Here is an 11,482-nt window from a genome sequence, read left to right as displayed (position 1 = left end):
CAAGTTACCCGCCACACTCCCTTACTGCCTGGTGCTCACACGAGATCTCAGGAGCTGATCAGTTGTTCCTGTTGTTAAAACTTGTCCTTATTTCCACAGGACTTTCGCTTTTTAATTTTAATTTATATGGGTACATAGTAGGGGTGTGTGTGTGTGTGTGTGTGTGTGTATACACACATATATATATGGAGTACTTGAGAGGTTTTGCTACATGCATGTAATGGGTAATAATCACAACATGTAAGTAAAATGGGGTATCTATCTATCCCTTTAAGTATTTATCCTTGGTATTACATACAATCCAATTATAGTCTTTTAGTTATTTTTAAATGTGCAATTAAATTATTACTGATAGTCACCTTGTTGTGCTGTCAAATACTAGGTCTTATTCATTCTTTTAACTATTTTTTTGTACCCATTAACTTGGCTTTTGGGTTTCCTTATTTTGCTTTATCTTTCCAGCTCGTATAGGTGGTGATATACATATTACATTTCTTAAAAACATCTACTTAACAGAAGTAACAAACTACATGCACAAGTGTATGTATACTGTATACATATATATGTGAGGAAAAACACATTCTTGCTTATTAAAATCAATCTGAAAAGTTAAACATGTCATTTGAAATCCACCCTTCTTTTGGATTACACTATACTGTTGATGCTTTATATAAACCTGAGTATCATTATGAACTCATGGTCCTGTCCCAATTAACCTAAGTTATCTTTATTATCATTACTCTCAATCATCACAACGTGGCCAGTGGACATTCCCTTAAGGTGGCTCATTGCTTTTTGAGGACTGTCACTGATTCTCTTACAAACTTCCCTGGATATACCTTGCTGTCCAAATAGTTTCTTCCAGCCTCAAAAAACTGGAATTAACTACTCTCCAAAGACTTTGAGTTTACTTTAGTAGAGAATCGTATTAAGAACAAAATACGGGGCCAGGCACAGTGGTTCACAGCTGTAATCCCAGCACTTTGGGAGGCCAAGATGGGCAGATTACTTGAGGTCGGGAGTTTGAGACCAGCCTGGCCAACATAGTGAAACCCCATCTCTACTATAAAATACAAAAGGTAGCCCTTCCTGGTGGCAGGCGCCTGTAATCCCAGCTACTCGGGAAGCTGAGGAAGGAGAATCACTTGAACCCAGGAGGCAGAGGTTGTGGTGAGTGGAGATCATGCCACTGTACTCCAGCCTGGGCGAAAGAGGGAGACTCCTACAGAAAAAAAAAAAAAAAAAAAAAAAAAAAGACAAAATATGGGCACTAGGCTTGAATAATAACATGATTGTGAATAAAAATGCTATAACTGATTATGTAAAGCCTTTCATTTTTCTGTGACAGAGCTGGAAGTGATATTGCTGTACTTTTCTTAGAACATGAAGTTCCATTGGTCAGCAGAACTTTATCCTACACTTAAATGTCATTTATATGCTTTGTGTGAACATATGAAGTCTCTCCCTTGCTCACACACACATCCCTCAGTGCCCCAAAGGGGACCAGAAGCCAGTGCAGAACTCATAACAAAGAAATAGAAGATTTCGATCCTACCTGGTGACTGGGAGTTCCTGCTCCAGGCAAAAGAGTTGAGCTCAGGTTGGCAAACTGCTTTTATCTTACCCAAGGACATGGAGAAAGCAATGGGATAATGTTGGCTGCACAAGACTCTGCCTTATTTTGACATCCCCTGGGCTTCAGCCTCCTGTGGTTAATTACTATCAGAAATGGATGAGCCCTGGGATGAGGGAGATGTAAAAGAAAAAGACGATGGGGACCTCCAGAGAATTTCTACAGAGACCTAGAACTAATTCCATCTATTTCATCATTGCTTTGTTTGTCTCAGTTTATCATCACTGCATTAAAAAATCTGATGCTTTTGGGGATTCTTGGCAAAAACAAAAGAAATAAGATATCCAGAGCGAGGTTGACAAATAGCTGCATATAATTCCAAATTATCATTAAATCAGTCTTTATAAGCTGTTTGTTTGACATTAACATCAATATGTTGAATACATATTTTTCCTTAAAATTTTAAAAATTAATAACTTGTTTTTATTATCTAAATTATTTTTGAAGTGCTTTATTATAGCCACATTTGCATTTGCTTCTGGGGAAAAGGAATAGCATAGAATCCCTTCATAGTCGGAAAAGACCACTTAACTTTGGTTATGTGATATCCGTGAAAGAATGTTTAGGAAAAGTCACCAGCAGACTAAAAATATCTGCTGTACAGCATTGTACCTATAGTTAGTAATACTGTATTGTACAATTAAAAGTTTTCTAGGAAGATAATTCTCATGTTAAGTGTTCTTACCACAATAAAAATAAAAATATATCATTTTAACCGATTTACCGGTTGCAGTGTAACAGAAAGAATACACACTCTGGAATCAGGAGGACTTACATTTATAGTCTTGTCTTTTCCACTCTCTCATTTTTGCTCCCCATTTACAACAGCCCACATCCTCCCCCATGATTTCACCACCATTTTAATGACAGCACAACTTTCCAGCTACATGGCCCTTCGCATACACAAGGCCATTAAATCCATCCCAACCCTGCCATTAAATCCATCCCAACCCTGCCTCAGAAAGCTGCATGTCTGGATGCCTCAGAGTATTATCATAATTCTAAATAGCTGATTTAGAAAAATCCCACAAACAAGAGACTAAAAACAACTAATTACCCTTTTAATGTCATTCTAAAGCAGTGTCTGACAAGCCCACCTAGGATCTTCTAATAATCTAGGACAGGTATCAGCAAACTTTTGCTGCTTTTGTAGCAAACTTTTGCAAACTTTTGCAGCCAAATAGTAAATATTTAGGCTTTGCGAACCATGTGGTTCTTCAGACCCTACTCCACACCACCAGTACAGCATGAAGTCGCCGTGGACATACATAAATGAGCACAACTGAGTTATAAGTTTCAACAAAAGTTTATTAAATCAAATACAGTATGTTTTCAGCCATTGTATTTTAAGACATTCTTATTCTCTCTCTGTTTTCATTCTAGGACACTCATCATGCATGTGAAGGGACATTTGATGGTGTGCCACAGGTCTCAGGCTTTGTTCATTTCTTTTTATTCTTTTTATTGGTAGTTCTTAAGACATCATCTCAGTTGATTTAATTCAAATTTGCTCTGTTTTCTGCTTGAATCGCCTTGGTAAATTTTTCAGAGAGAAAGGAAAAAAGATGAGGAAAAATGAGGAGAGCCTGAAACTCATATAACCCCAAGAAGCATACCAAGATACATAAAATGGAAGTCCCAAGGGGGTGAGGTGGGAGAAAAAGGGACAGAAAGAACATTTGAGGAAATATTGGCTGAAAACTTCCCAAATCTGATGGAAAGCATTAAACTACACATCAAAGAAGCTCTTATCAAAATTATCAAATTTGAGTTAATACTAACTTGGCATCAAAATTATTCCTATGTATTAACTCAAATTTGATAATTATAAAGTTTAACATGTTAATTGTAATGTCCAACATAACTGCTAAGAATATTACTAAAAATATGGAGAATGATAATAAGAATGGAATTAAATGGTACATTACAAAAAAGTTAAACTTGAAAAAAGTCAATGTTGGAAGAATTGAGGAAGAAAAAAGATATAAGACAGAAAAGAAATAGAATAATGATGTAAGTAAGTCTTTTCTAGTCCATATTTGCTTTAAATATGAATATATTAAACTCTCCAATTAGCTGGCGTGGTGGTGCATGCACATAATCCCAGCTACTCAGGAGGCTGAGGTGAGAGAATTACTTGAGTGGAAATGTTTGAGTCCAGCCTGAGCAACATAGCAAGATCCTGTCTCAAAGGAAATCCTCTCCAATTAAAGGCATAAACTGGCAAAAATAAATGTTAAAAGAAACATAATTCATCTATATGCTATGTATCAGAAACGCCCTTTACATCCAAAGGCACAAATAGGTTTAAAATGAAATTGTGGAAAGATATTCTATGTGAATATTAGCCAAAAGAGAGCTGGAGAAGCAATGCTAATATAAGATAAAATAGACTTTAAGCCAAAATTATTACAAGAGGCAAAGAAGGAAAATAGCTTAAGGTTATTTTTAATTTCCCTTGTGTTTTCTTCTTTGTCCCATTGGTAGTTTAAAATTGTGTTTCACTTCCATATATTTATGAATTTTCCCCATATTCCTTCTGTTATTGATACCTAGTTTTACTCCATCATCATCAAAAAATTCTTTGTGTGATTTGAATATTTGTAAATTTATGAAGACTTTTTGTGTTATAACAAATTGTCTATCCTGAGGAATATTCCAAGTGTACTTGACAAGAAGAATTCCTGTTCTGCAGTTGTTTGGTTGCGGTGTACATTTACATTATAGTTTGTAAATCTTTCTTCTTTCTCAATTCAGGTGTTCACAGCTGTAAATTTCCCTGCAAGCACTGCTTTTGCTGCATCTCATAAGTTTGGGTGTGTATGTACACCTCAAGGAACTAGAAAAGAAAGAACAAACTAAACCCAAAATTAACAGAGGAAAGGAAATAATAAAGATTAAAATGGAAATGAGTGAAATAGAGATTAGAAAAATAGAAATAACAAAACCAAAAGTTTTTTTTTGAAGATTAACAAAATTGGCAAATTTTAGCTAGACTAAAAGCAAAAAAGAGAAGACTCAAATTACTAAATCAGAAATGAAAGTGAGTACATTACTACCAATTTTACAGAAATAAAAAAGATTATGGGAGCCTACTATAAACAATTGTTTGCCATCAAGTTGAATAACCGAAATGCAATGGACAAATTCCTAGAAAGACACAAGTTACTAAAATTGACTCAAGAAGAAATAAAAAACCTGAATAGACCTATATAAAGTATAAACAAAAGTAAAATTCTAAGCCCCTTAACTGACTGAATGGACCCCTCCTCTCAGCCAAGGGGATTCCAAATAAACCTGAAAAACTAGTTCAGGCTATCACGGAAAGTGGAGATCAGATATGCCTCATCATACTCTCCTCCCTTTGGAGTTCAGGCACAACTGACTAGCATCAACATTAAAACGGAGACATCAAGACTGACAAAGGACTCTTTGTAGCAATAAGACGCCAAATTTCAACCTGACTCTAGTATAGCATCACATGACAGCAGGCTCTACAAGAAATAAAAATATTTTACCCCAAAATATATTTCTTTGACATATTTTGAAATGCCCCTGCACAGCAGTCTCTTGTGGGGGAAATTTACTTTCTGTGGAGAATTCCTTTCCCTTTCCAGGTCTTTTTCTGATCCTGAAGAGATTAGTTGAGAGTTTAGCACCTTTTAAGGTCTGAATAAGAAACGTTTGTCATCTGTTGCCTCTTATGGCAGCCACCAATGAGACCTCATCTACACAATGAGAACCTTAGTTTCCATAACCCTGTTTCTTAACCAAGGCATTCCTTTCTATTGATTCCAGTCCTTTATATAAGAACTTAACTCTTTCTTTTTTATAGGCCCCAGTGTGTGTTGTTCCCCCTCTGTGTCCATGTGTTCTCACCATTTAGCTCACACTTATAAGTGAGAACATGTGATATTTAGTTTTCTGTTTCTGCATTAGTTTGCTAATGTCCTCCAGCTCCATTCATGTCCGTGCAAAGGACATGATCTCATTCTTTTTTATGGCTACATAGTATTCCATCATGTATATGTATCACATTTTCTTTATCCAATTAACTTAAATTTTTCAACAGATTGCCAATCAAAAAATCTTTGAATCCACCTATGAACTGTAAGTCCCCACTTCGAGTTGTCCTGCCTTTCTGGACCAAACCAATGTATACCTTGTATGTATTTATTGATGTCTTTTGTCTCCCTAAAATGTATAAAACCAAGCTATAACCCAACCATCTTGGGCTCATGTTTCCAGGACCGCCTGAGATTGTGTAACAGGTCATAGCCCTCACATATGAGTCAGAATAAACCTTTTCAAGTATCTTCCAGAGGTTGGCTTTTTTTGTCAACAGAAGTAAAGAGTAGCCAAAAATCTCCCAAAAGAGAAAAGTCCTTGAACAGATGGCTTCACTGGTGAATTCTACAAGACATTTGAAGTTAAATTAACACTTATCCTTTTCCAATTTTTCCCAAAAAATTGAAGAGGAAGGGATACTTTGTAACTCATAATTTGAAACCATCATTACTTTGATACCAAAGCCAGACTAAGAAATCACAGAGAAAAAAGAGACAGAGACAAAGAGAAAGAGAGAGAGAGAGAGAGAGAGAGAATGAAAGTTGCAGACCAATATTCCTTATGAAAATAGATAAGAAAATCCTCACAAAATGCTAGCAACCCAATTTCAGAAGCAGATTAAGGGGATTATATATCATGATAAAGTGTCAATTACCCCAGGAATGCAAAATGAACTAGACATATGAAAATCAATAAATGGAGCACATCACGTGTATTAGTCTCCTAGGGCTGTGATAGCAAATCTTCACAAGTTGAATGGCCTAAAACAACAGACGTTTATTCCATCCAGTGCTGAAGGCCATAAATTTAAAATCAAGGTGTGAGTGGGGTTGGCTCCCTTTGGAAGCTTTGTAGGAGAATCTGTTCCGTACCTCTCTCCTATTTTCTGGTGCCTTCCAGGAATCCTTGGCATGTAGTTGCATCACTCCAGTCTCTGCCTTCATCTTTGCAAAGGTCTTCGTCTCTATTTTGTTGTGTCTCTCCTTTTCTTTCTCCTATAGGGACACTTGTCATGGGATTTAGTGCCCATTCTAACCCAGGATGATTTTTTCTTGGGATTTTTACTTGAATACATCTGCAAAAAGTCTTATTTCAAATAAGGGTCTTGTATTTCTAGGTTCTGGGTAGTTATATGTTTTTATGGGGGCTGCTATTCAACCCACTGGACCACATTAATAGAATTAAGTTGGGAAAACCCAGACAATCATCTCAATTGATAAAGAAAAAGCATTTGAAAAAAATCTAGTGTCTTTTCTCTATACATACTCAACAAAGTAGGAATAGAAGGGAACTTCCCAGACATGGTAAAGATCATTTATTTTAAAAAATCATAGTTATCGTATTCAATGATGAAAGGCTGAAAGCTTTCCCTTTAAGATCAGGAACAAGATAAGGATGCCCTTTTTATGACTTCTATTCAACATCTTAATGGAAGTTCTAGCCAGAGCAATTAACCAGGAAAAAGAAATAAAAGGTATCCATAATGAAAAGATGGAAGTAAAATCTTTATTCATAGATGGCATGATCTTATATATAGAAAATCCTGAAGACTCCACAAAAAGACTAGTAGAGCTAATAAGAGAATTCAGAAAAGTTACAGGATATAAGACCAATAAGCAAAAATCAGCTTTATTTTAATATGTTAACAATGAACAATCCAAAAATTAAATTTAAAAAGTTTTATTTACCATAGCATCAAAAAGAATAAAATACTCAGGAATAAATTTGACCAAGGAAGTGAAAAACTTGCATGTTGAAAACTATAAAGCACCACAGAAAGAAATTAAAGAAGACCAAATAAATGGAAAGATACCCATGGTCATGAACTGAAGAGTTAATATTACGAAGATTGCAACAGGACTCAAAGAGATCTGCAGATTCTAAGCAATCCCTGTAAAAATTCCAACTTTTTTTGAAGAAATAGAATTCGTATAGAAGTTCAAGCAACTCTGAATAACCAAAAAACATAGTGAAAAAGAATAAGTAGGAAGATGTATACTTCCTGATCTCAAAACTTACCACAAAGCTACAGTAATCAAAACATGACAACAGACATATAGAACAAAATTGAGAATCCACATGTCAACTCATACATCTATGGTCAATTGATTTTTGACAGTGATAGCCAAGGCTATTCAGTGGGGAAAGAACAGTAGACCCATCTCTTTAACAAATAGGGCTAGGACAACTGGATAACCACATGCAAAAGAATAAAGCTGGATGCTTACCTCATTCCATGTACAAAGTTAACTCAAAGTGGACAAATGTAAGAGCTAAAATTATACAACTCTTAGAAGAAAACATGAGAGTAAATCTTCATCACTTAGGATTTGACAATAGATTACAGGATATAACACCAAAAGCGCTAGCAACAAAAGAAAAATAGATACATTTGACTTCTTAAAAATTAAAAAAAAATTTACATCAAATGACACTATAAAGATAGTGAAAAGACAATCCAAAGAATGGAGAAAATATTTACCTGTCACATATCTGGTAAAGATCTAGTATTCCGAATCTATAAGGAACTCTTACAATTCAAAATAAAAGACAAACAACCCAACTGAGAAATGGGCAAAAGACTTTCTATCAGTTTCCTAGCTTCTGTAACAGATTACCTCAAGTTGGTGGTAATTTATTCTCTCATGTTTCTCAAAATGAGAAGCCTGAAATCGACGTGTCGTAAGGCCAGACTCCCTCTGGAGGCTCTGGGGGAGAATCCTTCCTTGCCTCTGTCAGCTCCTGATGACTCCTGGTGTTGCCTGACTTCTGACAGCATAACTCCAATTTCTACCTCCATCTTCATATGATCTTCTTCGCTGTGTCTGTTTTATCCTTTTCTATCTCCTACAAAGAGAATGGTCATTGTATTTAGAGCCCAACCTACATGCAGGATGACCTCATCTTAACTTCATTATATCTTCAAAGACTATTTCCAAATAAGATAACTTTCACAGATACCGGGGGTTAAAACTTGGACATATCTTTTTGGGGCCACTTCACAACCCTCTACAGACCTGAGCAGACATTTCTTCTAAGAAGATGTACAAATGGCCATAAAACACACAAAAAATGCTTGATGTCATTAATCCTTAGGGAAATGTGAATCCAAATCACAATGGAGTATCTCTTCACACCCATTAGGATGGGCATAATCAAAACAACATAAAATATGAAAGGATAGCAATGACGGAGACACTGGAACCCTCCTCTATTGCTGATGGGAATGAAACACTGTGCCACTGCTGTGGAAACCAGTTTGGTGGTCCCTCAAAAAGCTAAACATAGACTCGCCTGTCAGATGATGGGGCAATTTTATTTCTAGGTATAAAACCCAAATAATTGAAAACAGGCATTCAAACAAATATTGTATGTAAATGTACGTAGAAGCACTATTCACAATAGACAAAAGGTGAAATCAACCCAAATTTCCGCCAACTCATTAATCAATAAACAAAATGTGATACAGCCATATAGTGTAATATTATTCAGCCATAACAAATGAGACATTGATCCATGCTAAAACATAGATGAGTCTTGAAAACATGATACGAAATGATACAAAAGGTCACATACTGTATGATTCCACATATGTGAAGTGAATTCAGATAGCTAAGTCTATAGTGATAAAGTTGTAGATTTGCTGTTGCCAGGGCTGGGAGCAAGGGAGAATGAGGAGTTACTTTTTAATTTTAAAAAATTCACTTATGATAGCAACTAAAACTATCAACAAAAGTCTGAGGAATGAATCAAATAAATATTTTATGAATAAAAATATGAAACAAAATTCAAGTAATAAAGACCTAAATGCATAGAGAAATATTTATTATTTCTGGATAATAATATTATCCAAATTTATTATGACTTTAATGTAATTCCAATAAAAATTAAATGAGGTTTCCCATAAAACTTTAATAAGCCATATTAAAAAGAAAATGGATAGCAGGACAGTTTTCAAGAAAAATTAGACAAGGAGAGTTGTGCTCCCAGAAATAAAGACTTACTGAGTGCCATAATAATTAAGACAGTGGAGAATTTGCAATGGGATAAAAGAGAACACCAAAGGAAACACAATGTATGCATCCAGAAAATGTGATACATTACAAAAGCGACATTACATGTAAGTGGGGACTTGTTTATCTGATACATGTCTTTTGGCTCTTCCCTCTTTCCTCCTTTCCACCAGGGATGTGGATCTGATGGTTGGACTGCCAGCAGCTATTTTGTACCACAAGGAGATCTTGAAGATGAGAGCAATGTGCTGTTTGTGGCACTGAGTAAGTATGACACCTTTTCAGCCGCAGACAACCTCTAGATTTATTTTATGTGATGGGAAAATAAAGCTCAAAGCCCTTCGTTGTTTACGCCACTGTTTGAAGGTTTTTACGAGTGACTCAGTATATTCCTAAGTAACATTTACTATTTACTTTCTTCTTCTCCTACCATGAAGGAGAAGAAGGAATGCACAAAATAGAGGTGGGGCAGGGAGATTATACCATCTACTTAACCGTCTTTTGACATAATAGTGATAAGTATAGCATCACCTTGACTGTTGAATTATAAACTAAGAGCCCTAACCACAGTCATTCTCAGAACCAAATTGAGCAAACATTAACAGAAAGTGAGAAATGAGAAGTGTGAGGGATTTGTCAAAAGAAAAAATAAAGAGCCCATTCATTACTCATAACTTATATCTTAGCCTGGAGGATATTGGTGAAAATACCCTTTTCCTTCCTTTTCTTAGAATCTATTTATTTATTTATTTATGAAACGGAGTCTTGCTCTGTCTCCCAGGCTGGAGTGTAGTGGCACAATTTCGGCTCACTGCAACCTCCGTCTCCCAGACTCTAATTATTCTCCTGCTTCAGCTTCCTGAGTAGCTGCAATTACAGGTGTGCACCACCACACCAGGCTAATTTTTTTTTTTTTTTTTTTCCATAGAGATGGGTTTCACCATGTTGGTCAGGCTGGTCTCGAACTCCCTGAACTCAAGTGATCCGCCCACCTCGGCCTCCCGAAGTGCTGGGATTGTAGCCCTTTTCCTTCTTATGTGCAAAAAATAACATTTTAAAAATCAAACCTCTGAGAGGAAAAGAGCTACCTGTTTTATAATAAAATGTTCACTTTGAAGTGCAGATATTAAACAAATGTTGCCAGAACTTTGGGATTTATCCTCTATTTATTATATTCAAGCCCAGATATATTTGAAAAGGGCCTTCCTTTCATACTTTAAAAAAAGGAAAAAAAAAGCCTACTGTTTCAAAAAGCAGGTTGCATTAATGCTTCGACTGCACATCAAGTGATTTTTCAGTCTAGAAACGGCTCCACCTGCTGGAACTTTTTGTTTTGCTGGAAGTTTTTGTTTTGTTTTGCTCTGAAAGTTTTAGACAGGCAAGCAGGAAGCTTTTAGCACAGATTTCTTGCTATATACTGAGTCATAAAAGTTTTGAATTATTGTCATGATACCAGACACAGTGCTTTACCACAATCGTTGTTATGGGCTGAATTTGCTCATTCCCCCAACCCCAATTTGTATTGTGGAGTCCTAACCCCCAGTAATCTCAGAATGGGACTGTTTGGAGACCGGTCCTTAAAAGAGGTAATCAAAGTAAAATGAGGTCCTGTGGGTGGTCCCTAATCCAATATGACTGCTGTCCTTACAGAGGAGGTGAGGACACAGACACACAGAGAGGGACAACCACATGAGGACACAGGGAGGAGGCGATTCTGCAAGCCAAGGAGAAAGGCCTCGGGGAACCAGCCCTGCCCACACCTTGATCT

This window comes from Macaca nemestrina, chromosome 6 (genome assembly GCF_043159975.1).
Source record: "Macaca nemestrina isolate mMacNem1 chromosome 6, mMacNem.hap1, whole genome shotgun sequence".
NCBI lineage: Eukaryota > Metazoa > Chordata > Mammalia > Primates > Cercopithecidae > Macaca > Macaca nemestrina.
Note: the sequence above shows the minus strand (reverse complement) of the source record.